Raw genomic sequence first — 21,235 nt, 5'->3', positions numbered from 1 at the left:
CAAGAGTTGTGACATCCAGCAAAGATTTTTTCCATAACTCACAAGAACTCATTTTCAGAAAAAATTCCTTCTTAGTGTTTTCACTTTTTTTTCACTCTGCTACTCTTAGCTGTACTTTTGGGGTATCATTCCCAACTAAATAATAATTGTCTTTCCAGTTACGCGTTCTGCCCTCTACAAAAATCCAGCTGCTGGCAGTTTGTGTTGCATTCTTATGATTTCCTTAAGTGTCTACTTCTCTGTGGTTCAGGTACGAAGACAAGGTATTCTGGGATGAATCCATTAAGGATTCTATAAGGATGTTCCCAACATAAGGGATCATTATGGAATGCCTAAACAACTGATTATGTTGTATATGGTTGAAATGCATCTTCATTTCCTGCTAGAGCAGCACCTTTTATCCATCACTTACTGAATATAACCTTGATCAGCTGTAAAGCTATTCGGAGTTTCTCATTGAATTCCCAGGCAACCAGATTGCTGTTTTACCTGTATATTTTCACTAATTCTTTGGATTATGTCTCTTTCCTGACTGGTGTTCACAGAACATACAAAGCTGATATCTGCTAAGTATTTCATATACGCACAGTTCATTTTCCGTATATTTTTTTCATGAAACAAGGTTGGGTTCTGAAGCTGGTGCTGTGAGAGCTTTTATTATATGAAAAGCCCCTTCATTAAAGACAATATTTAATTTTTATGATAAACCTTTATTTCGCAAAGCAATTTTTCCTGTTTCTCTTCAGAGTCCTTTGTGCATTGTGAGTGGTAAATTGAGTGACTCCTGGGAAATTATTTTTCATTTTTGCAGAATTAGTAATATTGATGACTCTGAAAGTCTATCAATAGTCTGATGATAATGCTACATTTTCTGTCAAACAAAACAATATCCACATCACGAGGTCAGAGAGAAGGCACGTCTTAGAACAATATAGATTTTCTCTTTAAATAGATTATATCTTCAGTTCCTCGTTTCATTGTCAGGTTTCAAAAAGCGGAGGAGGTAGCAAAGTAACACATACTGTCGTGTTTTTCTAATAGCATAAATTCCTAAACTTCCTCCTTCAGAAAAGCCAGATATAATGTCTAGGGTAGAAGTTAAAACTAACTCTGTGTGAGAAAACCAGGGCACTTGACCCAAAGGCTATCCCTAACTAATCTCCTGAATAATCCCTTAATAAACAGTGGTTCTGTAAAGTATGCTGTATAAAAAAGTACAAACAGATAAATTACAGTGTAGCTAGTTTACACATATTGCGCACAATGTTTTATTGACATTTTATTGTTGCAGTATGTCTGGAAACCTTGAAAGAAGGAAAAATACAATTTAGTTCTGATCATAGTGATCCTAACATCTTAATAGGGTTGTGAGATCATTTGCAATCAAACAATAAATCCTTTGAAAAAATTTTTGTTATTGTTATGCACAATAAATAACTTTTCCAGAACCAGCAGGCTGTCAACTGAACTGAGACAAAGGGTTAAGGGTGTGAAATCAGAGAGATACGTACACTGATGTTTTATGGGATAATGATCATCCTTCAGATATGATAGAACATTTATGGAATTGCTATGAGCTCACCATAATATTACTAATGTAGTTGATAGTGAAGGAAGAAACAGACTGACAGGGGAACCAACCATTTTCTTAGAGAAACTGGTTTGCTGTCTGAATTCTAGATACGTGGTAAATGATTTATGAAGCTATTCCTAATTATTTTATGAAGGTATCTATAGATTTAACCAGGAAATTAATCAGTGCTATAGCTGTATATTTATGTAATGTAAGATGTCCTTTCCCCTATTTTACATGTAGAGAGGAATGATTACAATTATATACATGTCTACATCTTTTCAAATTATGTTAAATATTGGAATGATTTACAGTTTATATCAGCTTCCAAGCTATGCTTCTGTGCCTTCATCTGCCTCCCCAAATGAAGGGCAATCAATGCCCATGGCAGATGACTGGAAGGAGATACCACCTCCTTCTTCAGAGACCATGCTGAAGGTCCTTACGGGAAGAATTACATGCAGACTTTAATTTCTGAAAGAAGTGTAAAGCTGAAATGAACTACTGGAAACCTCTGTTAAATTCCATTAATTTTATTAGAGAAGCACTCTACATAGGTCAGCTGCTCTTGTTGAGACAGATTTGTTGTTGAACGGATTTTATCTCATTTTGTCAAGTCTGCATTTTTCCATTTGCAATCTTTTTGTTAATATATTCCTTACCACTCCTACAGCAGTCGCCTACACACTCGTATCAGTGATGAGGATTTCCTTTACTTTTTTAAAGGTAACAGATACATTGTCCTGTATATTTTCACTTAATATCCCACACATGCTCCTGACAAAATAAAAATGCCACCAAAACCAGTGAACAAGACCCCTCCAAACATCCAAAACCAGAACATCTAATAACAGAACATAAAGAACAGAACATTGATTTTCTGTAATCCACTGGTTGGGATATCAGCAGAAAGCAGAAACTTACTTTCTGAATTAATTATCTCATTTTCTTTCCCTTGTCCCTGCCCCATTTCATTATAGCTGATTCAATACTGTTTATTTGCATATGCTTGAGCATGAAGTACGCTATTGCCCGGAGAACACATACATCAAGATTGAGCAAAACCACTCTTCCAGTAAACACTCTTCTTAGCAATTTAGAATACTGATACTCAGTAAGTGGAAAAAGTCTTGAATCAAAATTCAACTTAGGTATTTTCTCATAAATTGTGTAATCTTTGGTGATCGAGGTTGTACTGAATCAACAAGACGCCTTTATTCCTGCCCAAAGCCTTTTTGGGACTACTGCCTAACAACCAGTTGTCAGCCAGGCAGTTGCTTTTTGATTTTATTGCACGTTAGAAAGTAGCCAATTAAGATCTGATTCCCGGAGAGAAAAAGAGGGAAGATAACACCTGCTTAGTAAATGGCATGAAATAACACTAAAGTAAGGATGTATTTAAAGTGTGAACGTATGAACACAGATGTGCTTTTCTTTATGTGAATTGGTAATACTGCTTTTGAGACTTTTGGGAAACTTGCCTTTGTTGATCAGTTCATCAATGAGTTAAAAGAACAAAATTGTGAGAGAGTTTTGCTTCACATCAATCATTCGCTTCACAATTTGAAGATCACTGTTCCCTTTTAATCAGCGCATGGAATATATTCTGTTTTCTTGGAGAGGGCAATTTGTGGTTTCATTACTAATTGAAGTAGACTAATTATAAATGATTAGCATTTGAAGAAGGCTTTTAACTGCTGTATAAGACCAGTTCAGTGTGCCTTTCTCTGCACTTCTCATGAGTGTAACTTAAAATACATAATTCAATAAAGACTTTAGTATAAAATAGGATTAAGTATACTTGTAAGTCTTTATCAGTCATTTCTGCTGGTCTCTAATCCTAAACAAAATGATGCTAAATATGCAGAATCGCAAAAGACAGAAATCAGGTAATTCAGTATAAACCTGCTTGCTTTCTATTTGAGATATTCCTACTATTTTTCCATGTACCGTATTACTGCAAAAACTGTTTTGTGAAGAATATTAAAAAGTACCTTACGCTTTTAGTTCATAATGGACAGCAACCCAAGAAGTGATATTGATCTTGTAAATCCAGCTGAAAAGAATCATAGAAATCTACGCTGAAGAGAATTGGACAGATTCTGTAATTGCTTGCAGTATCAGTAACAGTATTGATATGAGCATTGGTTTAGAATAAAACCATTAAAATAAACTAATTTACATGCCTACATATGCGTAGAATGGAAATAGGTTTGTTAGCTCCACGTCTCTCTCCTTGCTGTCTGGTTATAACGGAGAACTCGTTCTGTACTGCAGAAGGTTCTTCGTGTTCATCATTTTCAAGCTGTGAGCATGAATGTGACCTCTGCTTTCAGAACGACTCACATTTGTGAGGCTGGGACAGGGACAAGAGTAAACAGAAGAAAAGTGACTTCTTGCTAGGAGCCCTTCTGTGAGGCCAGTTTTTTCTCTAGGCGAAAGAAAAAGATTTTTCACTTGACTCTTCTATTTTTGTCCTGTACAACCTGTGTCACTTCTCCAGACAGTATGTTCTTTGTGAAGGCCTCTATCTCTTTTGCAACTATTTCCCCCTGTCCTTTCCTTGAAACATCTCAGGACCAGCCTTGGGTCTGGGACATGCTCTAAAGGGCTTGTAGTTATGAACAAGGAGCTACAACTAGGTGGTCCATATGAGAACATCCCTAAACAGCATTATAAATGTGGCAATAGTTTATGTGGTTCGCTGTGCACTGTATAAATGCACCAAAGAAGAACCCTGCCTAACTGATCTAAGAGTGAAATGAGATACCAGATGCAAAAAAAGCACAGAGCACAAGAAAAGCATAGTCATGGTATGCTGTAGTCATAGACCTTTACAAGCATCACTATCTTAAAGTTTTCTGAGGGTTCATAATAAGGGAAATATTTTATGAATGGACGGGAGAAAGATGGGGAGATATTGTCACTCTGTCATGTGAGAGGCAGAGCAGTTAAAATATGGAGACTGAACTGAGGAGTTGTTTGGAGTTCCTGCTGTTGAATGACTGGAACTTACTAGGATGGGGCTATGATGTATTGAGCATTAAAAATAAAGACAAATACATTGTATTTCATACGAAAAGTGACCTAGTAGTGGAAGAATGAAAATAGAGGGGTGACATGGACAAAACTTTGTAGTAGAAGAGCAGTCTTTGCAGCAGCATTTTGAATAAGTAAGGGGAGACTGAATATGTCTTGTATTTCTGAATATGTATGATAGTGAAATGCTGGTTGATCGGAGCTAGAAAAAAGATGTTTTGTGAGGATGAGGAGGAAGAGTATACCTAGGAGGTACTAAGTAGAAGAATTTGTAAAATTGACTTCCAGATTGAACGAGGCTAGTGAAAGGTACAAGTAAGAAAACTGTATCTTTGGATTGTTGCTTGAGTGATGGAATGAGAAAGTTATCCTAAGTGATTAAGAAAATAGTGGAAAAATGTTGCAAGTGAGTATCAAGATGCCTGTTTTAATTTTGTTGAACTTGAAAAGTTGATAGCTAATCACTCATAAGAAGCTGTCAAAGAGATGGGGCGGCAATGGGTCTGGGATGGTGAGGTAGGGCTGTGAGTTGCTTTAAGATAGTAGTTAAATTTAAATTTGCAGGTAAGAGCACCCTGAGATAATTTAAAGGCAGGAGAGAAGGAGACAAAATACAAAGTATTTTGGAGTTCCCACCAAGAACTGCAATAAAATCTGGAGGGTTCTGTGGAAGAAACACGGTGGAAAAAATAATCATAGTGCACAGTCAGAGAAGCCAAAAGGAGACTGATTTCAAGAGGAACTTAGTTGTATTGAAGGGAGCTGACAGTTGAAGGCAGGATAGAGAGTGCCGTTTCTGAACGTAAAGAGATTAAAGAGAGAGGAGAAACGGTGGTTAAAAGAGGCAAGGGGGGTGGGGCAAGCGTGTTTGTGCTGTGACGTGAGAGGATGTGAAAGTAAGGCAAAGATTAGAACAGGTAATAAGAACAGACACTAGCAAAATCTGAAGTTATTGCTCCAGTTTCGTGATAGGGAAAATGAAAGTAAGTAGCAGAGAGGAAAGACAAAAGTTTGTGATGAAAGCAAATGGAGAGGACTGAAATAAGTTCTAAAAATATGTCACGGATCTTTCTTGAAACACCAGACGGCAATCTTTCTGCCTACGGAGGATGATGAAAGTAGTCAGGTCCAGATATTGCAAGATAGGCTGAATCGTGGCTTTCCCATGCTCATCTATACTGCTTTGATCCAGACTGCCTTGTTTTCTGGCTCAGGCATTGCAGAGGGAAGCTAAGAGTTGAAGTCCTTATAGTTAGGTTCAGGTGGATCTGAACATACATGTTTCTGCATGAGGCTATTATACAGGATGAGTGTCAACTAAACCACTGAGACTGCCTTTTAAAGAGAAGTATCAGTGGGTTAAGCATGCCACGAACAGGCGTATGAACGTGCCCTGAGCACACACTGGAATGAGAACCTAAAGACCTAAACACTGTCCTGCCCATTTTCTTTATTCTGCTGGGGTTTAAACAGGGCAAAATTGGGACAAGTAAATGTAGAACTAAAGTTTCTGATCGAAACCAGACACACAGTGTTTGCAAAGCCTTTGTGTTCAGGGAGGCAGTGAACAGAAACTATTTGTATCACACAGTTGAAGTCAGCTATCCAAATTCCTGCCCGTTTTAGAAGTTTGAGTCCTTTTACGGGCGGTCTTTAGGCTTTTCTCTTCATCCCTTACTTCAGAATAGATCTGCCATTATTGTGTTCTCTTATTAATGTTTAGTAAGGGTAGGGGTGTTGATGTTCCAAACAAGGAGATGGCTGGAGATGCCATTCCTTTTCTGTCTCCGTTGTAGGAAAGTTCCTGGTATAGCATATCACGAGTAACACTTTTTTGTATTGTTATATAGATAAGAGTATGTTTTAGCTATATGTTATTATCTGCCAATATTGCCGTACTTTGCATATATACGCTCTACATAAAAGAAAAACAAGTGTAGGGAAATGAGTTATAAAGCCTCCCTTTTAAATATAATGCAGAAAACAACTGAAGTGTACTATGGCAAAGTGAACTGCAAGCAGTTTGCACAGCTTATACTGCATGTATAACAAACACCTCAAACCAGAATATAACCACTAAGTATTTAAATATCCTCGCTATCATACAAAACTAAATAGTCTGTACAATTTCTTCGTATGTGAGCTGATTCTTTCAGATGTGAGCATTTAGTTTATTATTTTTTTCCCATTATCTCCTACCTTTTCTCAAGTTTGAGCTCAGAATAACTTACCTGTATAAAAATTCCTTACATTCCTCTCCCTCTCTTAATTTCTCTGTTCCTATTTCCTATCTTGTATCAGAAGCAAAGTATAACTGTATTTGCAGATTTCTCTTTTTTCTCTCCAGCTTTTCTCCACCAGCAGGCCTTTGATTTGAAATTGTAAGGCACTTAATCTTTTGCCAGCATTCTCATAAACAGATTCAGCTTGTCCTTTTGCCGATGCTTCAGCATGTAGCCAATTTCCTCTCTTTTCTTGCAGTTTAGAAGACCTCAGATAATTCTTCCTCTGTTCTCTCACAAATATATGAAATTCTAAGTAGCCATCTAACTTCCATCACATTCGTGAGGCAATTCCATCACCGCCAAATTGCAGACTTGGCAAAACATTGTCCATCTGCCTTTGAAATGATATAAGAAAGGATTGAACTTCAGAGATGCTGGTGCAGACAATCTAATCTACTACGTGGCTGCTTGTGCTTTTATAGAATAGCCTGTTCTTTTGCATATCCCAGCATGGAACGCTTAAACTATTATTCAGCTTGGTTAAAGTCTCCATTCAATTCACCAGTGCTTCACATTTTATTTGATGAAAGAGAAGGTCACTGGGATTCATAGAATTTGGCCTAAAACTGCTGATTTGCAGGAAACAATGCAGTTCTGTATAGATCTTTAGAAAGGACTGATCTGATGTCAGTATGCACTCTAATGGTGCTTGGCTGCAATTTTAAAGGCTGCTGAAGGAGAAGCGGTGAATGCTTTTACTTGTGTTACAAACTCCTAGTTAATGCCTTTGGCGATAGGTTATCTAGGAATAGAGTCATGTATTAATCCCTCAGGTTTAGCTAGATAACCCCTACAGAAGCTTTAAGCAGCCGCCGCCTCAGATTCTCCAGGCTGAATCCCGTCAGATCATCTGTAATCCATTTTTTTGCCTTTCCTCTTCATTTTAGGACTTTTGGTCTGCAAGCTGTAAGCGTACACAAAAGAACATGAGCAGCTGCGGTTACAGAGACATGTCTAGCAAGCAGCAATGTGTGATTCACAGTGGGCACTGCCTGATGTGTGGAGTTCTTTAAAAAAATATTTACCCTATCTCTTTAATGATTTGTTTAGAAGTAGGACAAGCAAAAATTCTGACTCTCTGTCCTGTCTCAGTGGTCACTGTGCCTCACACAGCGGTAGTCCAAATATTCCGGTGTTAACTTTCAAGAGCTCTAAATCCACCACAGTCAGGAAAGATATTAAATACTCAAAAAAGAAATATACGGACTAAGTTTCTGGCTCTCTGTCTGAACAAGCTCATACATCTTTTACCCTCTATGGCTTGTAGACTCTGACGTCTGAGAGGAAGAGAGGCCATGTACTCGGAGGGAAGGCATTTTCATCATGTCAAAAATAAATGGCTGAAAGCTGAAGTGTGGCTAGTGCTGAGTGTGCTTCCTTGGCAGGAGCTGATGTCATTCTGAACAGCAAAGCCTTTGAGATGTTTCAGTGGTCCTATATTATTTATTTTGATCACATAAATGTTTATTATCTATCTCTAAAAATAGATGAAGTGAATTTAAGAATGTTGCAACGTGAGCGGCAATTTGATGAAAACTCTTTTGGCAACGTACCTAAGCTGCAACCAACCACAATTTTCAGTTATATACAGACTTTTGGGGGGGGGGGGGGGTAATGTCTGAATGTCTGTAGGCTTATTGGCTTTGTGTACATTTGTTGTGACCATTTTGTTGGTGAAATAACCCAGAAAAGAGATAGGAATCAGTACAGCACCGTACTCAGTGTAAACGAACTTGTGTATGTTTGGAATATAGTAGTTAAGATCTTATCTGGTCATATTTACCCAAATGACAACAGACCCCAAATACATAACTGACTGTGGAGCTGCTCTAAACCGCACTATAGACCAGGATAGTTGAGAGATAATCCAAGAATTCGTAGCAACAAACATCACTTTCTCTTGTTCCCAACTGTACCTAACTCTGTTTGCTGCTGCAAGCTGAACTCAAAGATGCTGATGTGCGTAACTGTAGTGATGGGTTTATGGTAAGTATTTGAAACTGGATTCTTGTGAGACTTATGACCTATATTTCAGTTAGTTGTGGAAAAGCCTTGGAGTGGTTATGAACAATCCTTGTGATTTTTCAGCTATTCTGAAATCTTAATCCTCAATTTGTGTTCTGTGCATTAGGATAGCACTTATAAACACACGTTTTAGTGGGGTTCAAAACTGTGCAGTCTTTTAAATAGTACTGCATGTTTGAATTGTGACCCTCTATTGTATTGTGCCCTTTAGTTGATATGTTGTCAAACACCATTTCAAAGTTCTTTCTAATACTTCATCAGACTGACACTTCTTTTGTCTCCCCATCATCTTTGGGAAAGTGCTTACATGAGAACATGACAACATAACAGTTAGAGTAACAAAGTCCCACTTTAAAAATCTGTTTAACATGTTTCATAGGGCAAATAAGGTCTTTCTCCAAGACGGAACCACTTTTCTGAGATTTTGTTAGACACTTAGCACCCTTAAAATAAATATTTTTTTTAAAAATCTATAACAGTTTGGTCTTTTCAGCAAAGTTAAAAAAAAAAAAAAAAAGATCTGTGCGATTAGGAGAATAGTAGCCCTAAGGTTATTCTCTCCTATCTGTTAAAATCCATTCCTACCAGACATAACAAGAGCTCAACTTCATGCCAAAATTGATTTGAAGTATATCTTCACTCTTGACTTTCTCTGCAGTGGCTCATTTCCCTTTTCCATGCTTCTTTGTAATGGCCTTCTTCCAAGCTGTGAGACTGAGAAGTCAGTACAAGCCCAACACTGATTTCAGCAGGGAACTGCAGAGACATTTGCCCTTTATTGTAGATGCAGAACATAAATTGAATCCAGGGAGAGCAGCATCCTAAAATTACCCCAGGAGTAATTTTTTGAGACCAGACGTTTAGATGATGAGCATTGTTCCTTTTCGCTAAGCTTTTTTAATATCATAGAAAGTCAAGTATGTTCCCACTGTAAATATTGCATATCCCTTTTTTAAACATTATTTTTACAAGAACCCTTTTGGGTGGCAATACAAATGCAAAATACTTAGGATCCAAATTAATTCAGAAGTAGAAGATCCAATTTGGAACTTTGCGCAATAAATAGCTGCTGACTGTGGATTTTGATGGAGCATAATTTATCAGATAAAACTATGGGTCATGATGCATTTAAGGCCTCTACTTCCAATACTGGCTTTCATTGTAAAAACAATTAATTGATTAATTAATTATAGTCAGTCATTTATCATCCTAATGCAGACATTTTTTCTCTCTTAAAGTCAGAGTATGTCTCTCTCTTAGGAGTCATGCTTTCCAGAACACTTTTTATTTTATTTTATTAGTTTGGAAAGGGAGCAGGCAGACCTCAAAGCCACATAGTAAGACATAACCTATCACTTTCCTTACTCTACAAAGGCAAAAATCACAGATAACACTTTCATCTGCAGGGCAAGAGATATAAGCCTAAACTAGAATCCTGAGTGCGTTGTTGTCTTTGCCAAATTGAATATAGGGATTGTATTCAGAAACAGTTTATGAGACTTTTCACAGAAGTTAAAAGCCTAGCCAGTGTTGTCAAAATACGTTTTCAGTAACAATCAGAAGTTCCTCTTAGCTTCTGTCTATTAAGAAAGGCGTACCTGCTACCACTAGGTACCAATTACCACGCTTACAGAACATAGCGGTTCGATTTGAACATTTTTGTTTTCCTGGAAATAGTTTGTTAGAGCTAGATTCAGAGGAGAGTTTCAGCATCATAATAATTACTGCTGAAGTGCAGCTCCTGTTTGATAGCATGTGTATTGCCAAGGGGCACACACAGGCCCATATCCAAAAGGCATTTAAGCAGTGTGACATTAAACGTAGTAGTCACTATGCTCAAAACCAATCATTATGTCAAAAACCTACAACTCTTCTTTGTTCCGTTACACAAGGAAGAGTTAGGTGCATCGGAATGTGATCCAGAGCACACAGAGCAATTACATCCAGTTAATAGGAAATGCTGAAGGTAAGAATATATGTAAGCAACTTCAGAAGCTGTTTTATATTCTTACCAGGCTCTTTCCTTTTCTGCTATTACCTATTTAACCTAGGTATAGGCATAGCCAGAGAGGTGGGATCAGGGGAGATTTAAATCTATATCCTCTATATATCTGCTGTATTTGTCCTATGGGTTTTCTACAATTACATTGCCTCTGTCTCTCCTTTTGAATTTGTTCTTTTTTGCCCAGAGTAATTAAATATTCAGGGGGGCAGAAAGAAAAAAGAGGACAAGTATCTGGTATAGGAATTCACCTGGGATGATGGGTGCAACCTTAGTTCATTCACACACTGATACTTGAATCTAGCATCAAACAGTTCTTAGCCGAGGTTTATTTAGGGACCTTCAAGTATCTTTTTATGATGTATCCTTCTATCACAGTTCAGGATTCATCATTTAAGTGTGTGTGATCAAAACTTCCTCTGATACCTCGAGATGCTTTATCCAACAGACGATATATACAAGCTTTGTGTATAAGTTTTTTATAATTCTGGACCCCTCTAACTACCTCATTTTGATGAGATATACGATTTAATATGCTTTAATTATGAATCCTTGTTTTCCTGCTGACGATATTGTATGTTTTACTGAGCAGTTCTTGGACCCTGCGATACATATATTTCAGTTATTTCTTTCATATGAATTTAACTTTTCCATGTGAATCCCAAAAAACAAACAAGCATGAAATATTTATTAGATGTTAATGCTTCTTTGGAAATCATTGTTAGTGACAGTCTAGTCTGTGTTGAAGTAATGTATTATTCTATACAATTTTCTGCAAAAACAATAAAAAGGAAGACGAATAGAAATTCACAAGTTGGGTTTTGCCATCTTGAGAGAGAGCCATCATCATGAAAGTGCTTTAGTTCCTAGTGCTTATGACAGATTACATGATTAGAATCACAACAGAAAAGATGATTAGCGCAAATTCAAATAGTAATTATCCACGGGACAACTTCTGGTCTCATTTTATTGTTCTATATTCATGGTAACTGTGATGTAGGGGAAGCATTTGCTACTCAGGGAATAAAAACAGCCCCACATCTCTTTAACATTTAATCGCAGTGTGTGGTTTATATAAGACTTCTTTTGCCATGTTCTTCATCTCTTACAAGAAACAACAAGAAACTCTGTGAAAGGGTTCCACTAGACAATATCTGTTTTCTGATGCTTCCCCTTCTCCTTCCCCCCCCCCCCAGCAGAGCAGAATGATGGGGTATGTTTAGGCCAGAAGAGTTACCAATTTCAAGAGATGCTGCCTGCCTGGATTTTCCCTACTCAGGTCATTATTTTAGTACTTTCTCAAGCAAAGGACTTTTTTTTTTTTTTTTTTCTCTTGAATAAGGTCATTTTTTGTGTGTGATAGGATTTCAAAAATGCCAAATCACATCTAGCTATTTTCCAGAATGTTTAACAACACTGGTTGAGACAGAGATTCATAACATCAGTGGATCACTAGTACATTCTTGTCAGTGGTCTGTATTTATCCCTCAATAGGTGTTGCTGTAAGATTTTTTTTTTTTTTTTTTTTTACATTTGGAAATCCAGCATGAGTTCTTTGAGACTGAACTGAACTTTAATATGGAAATACATGATGGTTATGTCGTAAAGTTTGTTCTCTCGTGTTGAGGAAAAATAGCTACAATATCTGTAAAAACCTTGATCACTTTCCATGTTCCATATTGTAAAGTCGTCAGCACTGTAGATTGGGCCAAGAAGCTCCTAACATGAAGTTTGAGTGAAACCCTTTCTTCACCTTTTCTAAATTGTATTTGTAGTCCAAATATTTGAAAAGCTCCATTATTATGTTGGCATACATTGTGGCTAATAACAGCTTCCAAAGGAGAGCTGGGCGTTTTATGCAACTCTCAAATTTTTTTAAATAGAAAATGGAGTCACATGGAAATGCTAAATATATCCTAAATAAATAATTGAAATTTGCATATCATAGGAAAGTGTCTGCCATGGAGAGGTTGATTATAATAAGATTTATTACACAGGGAAAACATTTTTATATGCTGATTCAATTAGCTTTGAAAACTTGCAGTACTGTGCCAGTGTTTATTGCCATTATTTGCTTCCAAGGCAGGAAATTCATTGACTGTGTTCAGGATAAGTCATAGGACTGGAATGAAAGCATTGTCTCTGCAGAGGCAATGTGGGTACACCCTGGGGCTTAGTTTTCTTGCAGTAAGGGTTATGCCATCAAGTCTCCTAGTTTCAGCTGGTTTAGGGCTTGTTCCATCACTCTTACAAAGTTTTGCAATTGCATTTAGTCAAACTGGACTAAAAATTGCTTTGGTATCCTATGGAGTCTTCAGAGCTCAATTAAATATTTTCAAATAGCATATTATTGGAGCTAGAATTATTAATTAATGCCAGATCTGGTGCCCTTTGAAATCAACGTGGTATTTTTAAGGCTCTGAACTTCAGACCACATACTCAAAGACAAGGAGGTATGTAAATGTAATGTGATTCCTTGCCCAAGATGAATACATGCTTCTGATCATATCTGTATGAAATATTTAGATCCTGGTTTAAAGCCCTTCAGTGCTATTTTAACATAAAGCACGTGAGTTGTCAGTCAGACTGTTTGGTCTTAGCGTTGGCCATGAAGCTGAGAACTTAGTAATCAAGAAAGTTCTAAAAGTAGTACTTAAGACTTTTCTTTTGGTTAAGAAATATTTTCAAATAAATTTTCCTCTCTAATTCTCAAATTCTGAACTCATGGTTTGCTAGGTCATTGGAAATGCTCTCCTTCAAAATTACTCACTCAGAATAATAAGAGTCTTTATATAAAGTGGCCTATTATCATAAATGAATAAAGCACAACCTCTTAAGCAAGTGGACAAGATTGTATGAAGAGTAGATCTCAGTCACGTACAGTATCTCCTTCAAACATGGGGAATTTTCATGAAAATTATAGTACTTCAAAAATTCTCTTTCCTTAATCTTTGCTAAAATTACTTGACTTATGTCATAAATCACTTCTAACTACCTAAGGTTATCTACTTTAAATGGTAATGAGCTTTATGTTTGGAACTTTACAGGATTGCTGGTAGGTAATTCTAGAAGAATATCTTAAAAGAGAATTTGGGACTCTAAGCATTACAAAACAGAATGAGCTATTTAAACTAACAAGCAAGCTGTTAGTCAGATTAACAATTAGTGTAGTGAAAAAAGTATCATAGGCAAACTTCATTAATGCGTTGCAGTAGAAACAGCTACTTCAACAATTTCTCAGTGATTAAAACTCTTTGAATTCTGCCCTGTCTCTTAGTCTATAAAATCATGTAAAGTTATACAGGATCAGGGAAGACGAGGGGAAGAATGTACAACTGAAGTATTTGTAGCTTGAACTGGATGAACAAGAAAAAAATATAGATAAAATTATTTTTTCCATTTTCCTGTAGCAAAACATGTACAGCTAGTCTTGATTAACTATGTCACGGGATAACAAACAGACAGGAAGAAGCAATTTTGAATTGAAAATATAATCCCAGTAGTCCATCTACTTTTCAGGGCAGAGGAGGGGAGGGACTGTTACAGAAGCCTCCTGGGTGGCATCACACTAAAAACTTTCCATCTGCCTGTACAAAAGTTTGGTAATACTGAGCTAGATCTTGAAAAACTGTCAGTTATGCTTTACGTGGGTGACAGTGCCAAGTACGTAGTTTTAAAAAGCTCATCCACCAGTCTAAGGTTATAGACTCTTTCTGGTAAATGTGCAAATGAACCAAAAAGGCCATCCAGGCCTGTATGGTGATATTCATTGTTTTATAATAATTTGAGCTTTCTGCTTTTCCATTGCTCATTATGGGATGATGTTCCCAGACCCTGCAGGGAGAGGAAAAAAGTGTGTGTTCAACTCTCTCTGCTTTTTTTTCTTTGAGAACTTTCTATGGATATAGCACTTGTGAAAAGAATTCAGCTTTTCTCTATATCTCGTAGAGTTTTATTCTCCTGATTTGTTCTCTTATTTAAAATCATAGATCTATCAACTGTTCATACATTTTCCTATTCTGGAGCATTCAGAAAGCTGGCTCAATTTCTTTTTTTCCAGTGATTCTAAGACTTGCACCTTTTGCCTTTCCTCATATATTATTTAGCCAAGTGTTATCTCGGTTGCCAGTATGTGTAAGAAAACCAGCAAGTCATGGAATAAGTTTCTCGTACACTGCTAACCACTCCAGAGAGAGAGATCAATGTATTTGGTACAACTAGTATCATTGACCCAAATCCATCAACCATTAACTCAGTTTTGCCAACATAAAAAGAAGCAATATTTCATATAGAAAGTTTCCACTCTGTGAAATTTGCTACCACCGCAGCCCAACCTGCCCAACCAACCAAACACCGACTAACAAAGCAGCAGTTAGTGTAAAACTGATGGTTTGGCAGGGTGTATTGCAACCGGAGCATCTTTTCCAGGTCGTATGCTCATTATTGCAGAGTTTGATAAGGAATGTTTTCCTGTGTAGGAATGTAGGAAATTTGTATTAGTGTGCTGGTTTTCTTTCATTGAAAGAAGTGGTTTGTTTTCATAGTCTGAGAGTGCTTGTGCAGATTTCTTTCCTACAAAGTAAAAGCTGTTGGCTTTTGCTGGAGGGGAAAACACAGGCTTTATGGCCCATTATGAAAAATGTTGCAGTTCATTAAGATGTGGTGAGACAAGAGAAGGTTGTATAACTGAGTATATCAGCTTGCAGTGAATCTCTAATTCTTCATCAGTAGATTATGTTAGGTTAGTTACGTCCCTCTTCTCAGTGAAATCCCAAGGCTCTGCTTAGTCTTTTGTGGCATTGAAAATCCTTGTGATCTATTGTCAGATTATCCTTGAAAGAGTACTATATGTTTCACTCCTAGAAATGAGCAATCTGCTCTCTAGCACTCACCATTACAAGGAGTCATTTATTACAGCAGAACTTTGTCATTCAATTATGCTTCTGTATAGAGCGCATGGCCAAAAATCTCAATCACAAGTGTCTCAAGTTGGTTAAAGAAGTTGTCGGTGTTCCAAACTTCAGAGATGCTGATCCGGTGCTGAGGTGCCTGGGTGCCAATGCTCGTGGCAGAGAGGAGCCCATCGCAATCACTTGCAGGCTTCTGATCCTTTTGCTTTTTCATTTTTCAGGCTATGAGCATTCTCCTATGGAATGTGAAATACTTTTCCTTCTTTTGTAAGTGATTTTTCTCAGCATGCAGTGAACTGATAAAAGTGAAAAATATTTAGCTAAAGCTTTAATTACTTTAGCCTACTTATTATGTTCAACACCTTGCTGTATGCCTGATTTCAACTTCTTTTGATCCACATTTTCATGAGAAAAACTGATTATAGGTATTACAGGTAGAGACCTGACTAACAGCAAGAGACTTGTGGCATAGCAGAAAACCCATCAAATTCGTAACCTAGTTGTTTTTATGAGAAGTTTTGTTATGTTCTGTAGAAAAGGATTTAAATAACTGATCATTCCTTTCCCCAAATAGGTCACCTTTCTTTTAGAGTTAACTGTTGCTAGCAGTTACGGTTTAACTGCTTTATGCCTGAGACAGGAATTCCTTCTGTTTCTGTATGCAGTAAATGACGTTTGTTAGGGATAAATCAATGTATTGACATAGCACGATATCAGCAAAGCTAAGTGAACTTGTGTAGCCCAGATGAGTCTGGCTTTTGTCGAACCTTGTGAAATCCACTAGCCGGGAACTGTTTGTTCTTGCAGTTAGCCCATTCCTTTCTTAACCCACAGGCAAAGTAAAAGAATATCATAAAGCAATGGGAGGATGATGTAGAAAAGGTAATTGCATCTATTTTATTCATTCCCAGAGGCTCAGAAGGCAGGAACAGGAGCTTCTGTGGCAGAAAGTTACTCTGAGAGTATAGAGACCCTGGAAAGAGAGAGCAAAGCCTCAAAATGGCATTGCTCAGGAAGGAAGCTTTGGACTTAGTCTCCTTTTGAACTCTCTGCTACTGGGTATTCTCTCAGCTTTTACTACTTCCCTCTTCAAGTCACTCCAGAATTTATTGTACACCTTGCCCTTGCCTGCCGACTCTGCTGTGGGGTCAGTGGTTGGCTAACATATGCAAGGGGCTGTTAAGCACAGTACAATGGAGACAAATCTCCTCAGACCAGCAGCAAAAATGGTGCACAATCAGGTTTTGTATTAAAACGATTTTCATCTGTCTTTTAATTCAGCAACTTGGGTCACAATTTATTCGTATTTATACTAGAAATAATATATATCCAGATAAAGTGTTGATCTTTCAGTGTAACTACTGGGTCAAGACTATTAAGTCTTTTCTGTCCAACATGGTACTATAAACATGGCCCGATTTTCTATAATTGTTCCTATTTTATAAAACGCAAGTTACTTCTATATGTCACTGTCTCATGTAAAACTCCCCTCATTCTAATTGTGTGTCATCCCTTTCCTTTTGTGCTGAGAAAACATACTCCATTAACTGACTCATTCAAGAGTTCCTAGTTCTCAGGGTTTCTATGGTGCTGGTGCAATAGTTGTCTCTTTAGTGACTCCTCCTCTTGAGTCCTAGAATACTATAAGAGGATAGTATTGGAACAGGTTAATTCTGGTAAACAATTCTTGATTCTTCTTTTCAGAGAAGTGAAAAGTCACATAAGATAGTGAAGCTTTCAAATTTTCATCACTGTACTGTACTGGGAACAGAGCCCCGCAATTCTTTACCAGCTATCCTGTTTGAATCTGGCAGCGAAAGACCATCATTAGAGAGGAGCAATGAAGGTGTGACAGCACCTTGGGCAAGCTACCAAGTGCATGCAAAGGTCAGCTAGTGGATGAAAGGGGAGTGCAAGAATTAAATGAAAGGAGGAAAATGCCAGTGTTATGCTGACGTTGTCATTAAGAAAATCACTGAATACATGGAACAAGTCTGACATTTTCTTACACAGTGGTGGAAATCACTACACTGTATGTACTGCATGTTTTCCCGTTCAGTCAGCATATTGTACAGCTGTGATAAAGGGGACTGTAATCATTTCACAATAACGGTGATACAAAATTGGTCATTGACTCAGCTTTCTCTCCATTGTATGAAATATATTATATCTGGCCATGTAAGTCAATTTCTTTCATTATGCCTCTTTCCACCTCTACACATATCATGGCTGTAATCATCCTTTTAAAATGATTTTTCAGATGTTGCTCCTTTCTATACAAATCGCCCACCTTTCCTCTATCTTTCTCTTAAACAGATATGTTCACTAAATTACTGTAACCGGGCATCATACATTGTAAAGTCTGGTTTTAGTTATATAACTAGAAAATTTCGCTGTAATGCCACTTAATGAGAGGAGTCATTTATCAGGCCTGAGTGACTGGTAAATCCGTCGCGGACACGGTGTGGTGCATTTCTGTATTCAGCAGTTTAATATGCACATGGAAGAGTTGACTCTCCATTGGACTCATCCAAATTACAACACTTTGGCAATATAAAGAGGTCATAAAAGGGTAAAACTGCCTTTGGAAATACTCCCCACTTTGGAGGTGTGCTGGGGTTACAGGCAGGCCCAGAATGGTCAATTATCTGGCTCTTCTGGACAGGTGGATGGCTCGTAAGGGACGCTCGCAGCCAGAATATGAATTAGAGTGGCTTTAAACTTTCTCTAATTGATGCCAGGAGTTCAACAGGTTCCCAGGCAACCTGAAAATACAAGGAATACAGAGGTGATTCAGAAAGTTTGGTAATGAATTTCCCCTCTCTGGAACTCAGTAACAAAATTCATACCGAGTTTGAGGGTGGGAGAGTGGGAGGCCAGATTTAATGCTTGGCATTTAATCTTCTTGGAAGATGCTTGTAGCACTGAGCCAACAGCCCTTGGGGTATGACAATGGCCTGTTTATTTCAATTTCATATCCTGTAAGTTTCATCCCTTTTGCTGTTTCTTTGTCTGCATTGGAAGGCTCATTTGCACAAAGAATAGTATTAAAATTAAGGTCCATCCAAAGACATAAACAGGTGCTTCAAACATTGATCAGTTTTATATTTTACCTGACACTGATGGGATGTGCTGTAATACCTTTTCATAGACCACCAAAAAGGGATAGCAGAGGAACTTTGGTGCTGCAGCACTAATCTTTGGCTATCATTGTGAAATTATCACTGCAAAGGGGGAGACAAGTCAAAAGGAGATGTTCAGGGAAAGGATAGCTGTGACCACTTAGCACGGTCTGTGCTCCTCCTTGCTATTACTACTCTGCAAACAGTCCACCCCAGCCTCAAACAAAGATCCCAAGGTCTTATGTACGTTTGAAAATGAGCCGTTCCTGGAGTGAGCTACCCACCTAGAGTATTTTTAAAATAAAACCACGTCTAGGTTTTATTTTAAAAGGAATTCGGCCAATGGCTGTGGCAGCGTAGCAGCAGCAGTGCTCTCACAAATCCTGTTTGGTTCTTGGGGCAAGGGAGTGGTAACAAGCAGTTGGGGAAAAGTTGGTGCCTTAAATTTTTCTAGCTGTTTCTACAGTCATGTGTGTAAGCATGGAAGAAGGTCACACAAGGAGACACTAGTAGTTGAAAATGCTCTGAAAGGGAGAAAAGGAGAATCCTTGTTGTTTGCAGGCTCCTTACTCAGACCTTGCAGGAGGGACACATCCTGACTCTTCCCAAAGACTCAGTAGGCTGACCACTTGCAATGTAAAGCCAAGAAGTGTCAGTGTTACACTCAGTCAAATCAGCTCACCCAGTGGCCCTTGGGACCCTGTTTGTTGACCATCCACAGTGCGTATCTGGCAGTTTACTTGCAGGCTTTCTTTTGGAGTAGACCAGCTGGTTCCTTTTAAAATAAAACCTAGATGTGGTTTGGTGGGTAGCTCACTCCAGGGACAGCTTGTTTTCAAATGTACGTAAGACCCTGGGAACTTTGGTTACACGGTCTTCCCACACTGTCTTGGCAAACCTTGCACCCTAAAATATCTTTGTCACGTGCTATACCCACGGCACGCAATATAGACTCTTGGTATCATATTAAAAAAAAAAATACCTTTCTGGCAGGTTATGTTAAAGCCATTATTTTGTGTATTTTGAACAGCAAAAACAACCCCCTTTTTTCAGGGTGGATATTGAAGCAGTAAGTGGGGCCAGAGGGATTAAGGTCAAGCACAGCACACTGTGGGCTGCAGTATGCTTTGGACATAGATAATCCTTTACTGATAGAGTTGAACCCCAAGGAAACGTAGATGCAAGCTCGCTGTACCAGGTGGTCTGAAGCCAGAGAAAGTTTCTTGTGGTGTAGATGTAGCCTTTATCTTATACGTGTTACCAAGCGAGGCCAAGGTCATCAAGGTCTGTTTTGGGGCTGACAATAGATAGAGGAGTTTGAGTTCTAGTCACAAAAACTTTTTTTTTTGAGTTAGAGTTGTTTCTTTTCATGTAATATTTCCTTTCATGGCATCAGTTTAGTTTACCTCCAAGAAAAAAATAAGAGCATATACCAAAGAATATGGCTTTATTATTTTATAAATGATAAAATGACTGAGGAATATGGGAGAAAAGTTCCATATTTTGGACTTTATCCTTCAGATAAAATTCAAGTCCATACTGATAATTTACTGAATCTGATACTTCTGATGAAAAGATCACAGAATGAAGAAATGAATCATTCTATTCCTCTCGGAGCAGGATGGGCTTAACAGGTGCCACTGGTGGGGCGTTTACTAATCCTCAGTTCCATGAGCTACAGTCCAGCCCAAGCAGGGATTTCTGACTTACTCCACTGTAGCCCTATGGGCAGAGCCACCTCCATAGGTGCTGGACTACAGTCCACGTAGTCAGAAAAGAAATAGCATCGTCAATCAGACCCACTGGCAGTATAATAAAAAGGAGATCTGTCAGAAAAAAAAATACTCACTGACATTGTTTCTTTTGTTCTCCTGGGCAATACAACAGTAATAGATTGATAATAATCAAATTGTCTGTCTCCTAAGGAACTATATTTGTAAACGAATACATTTCCTGTATTTGCAGATGTGATAAACCAAAAGCAAATGATGTACTGAGGTCAAAGACGTATTCTAGGATGTATTTCTACCAGTCCTACTGCTCCAGAAATTCTGTTCCTAGAGTCTGTCTTTTGTTTCTGTTCTGAAATGTCGTTTCATTTGCTTTCCTATTTTCAGCAGTTTCTGTGACAATGTCACATAGTCATTTCTCTTAAATGATCATAATTGTTAGCTTGAGCTTGTTAGGTGTTTAACAAATGTATAACCTACCAAAATTAACAATAGATTGTGGAAAAACTGAACAATGCATTTATTCTTATTTCTGTATGCTTTGAAAAA

Source organism: Nipponia nippon, unplaced genomic scaffold, assembly GCF_047370975.1.
Source record: "Nipponia nippon isolate SJK-2023a ecotype South Korea unplaced genomic scaffold, ASM4737097v1 scaffold_6, whole genome shotgun sequence".
Classification (NCBI taxonomy): Eukaryota; Metazoa; Chordata; class Aves; order Pelecaniformes; family Threskiornithidae; genus Nipponia; species Nipponia nippon.
The sequence above is the reverse complement of the archived record's forward strand: the minus strand, read 5'-3'. Positions refer to the sequence as shown.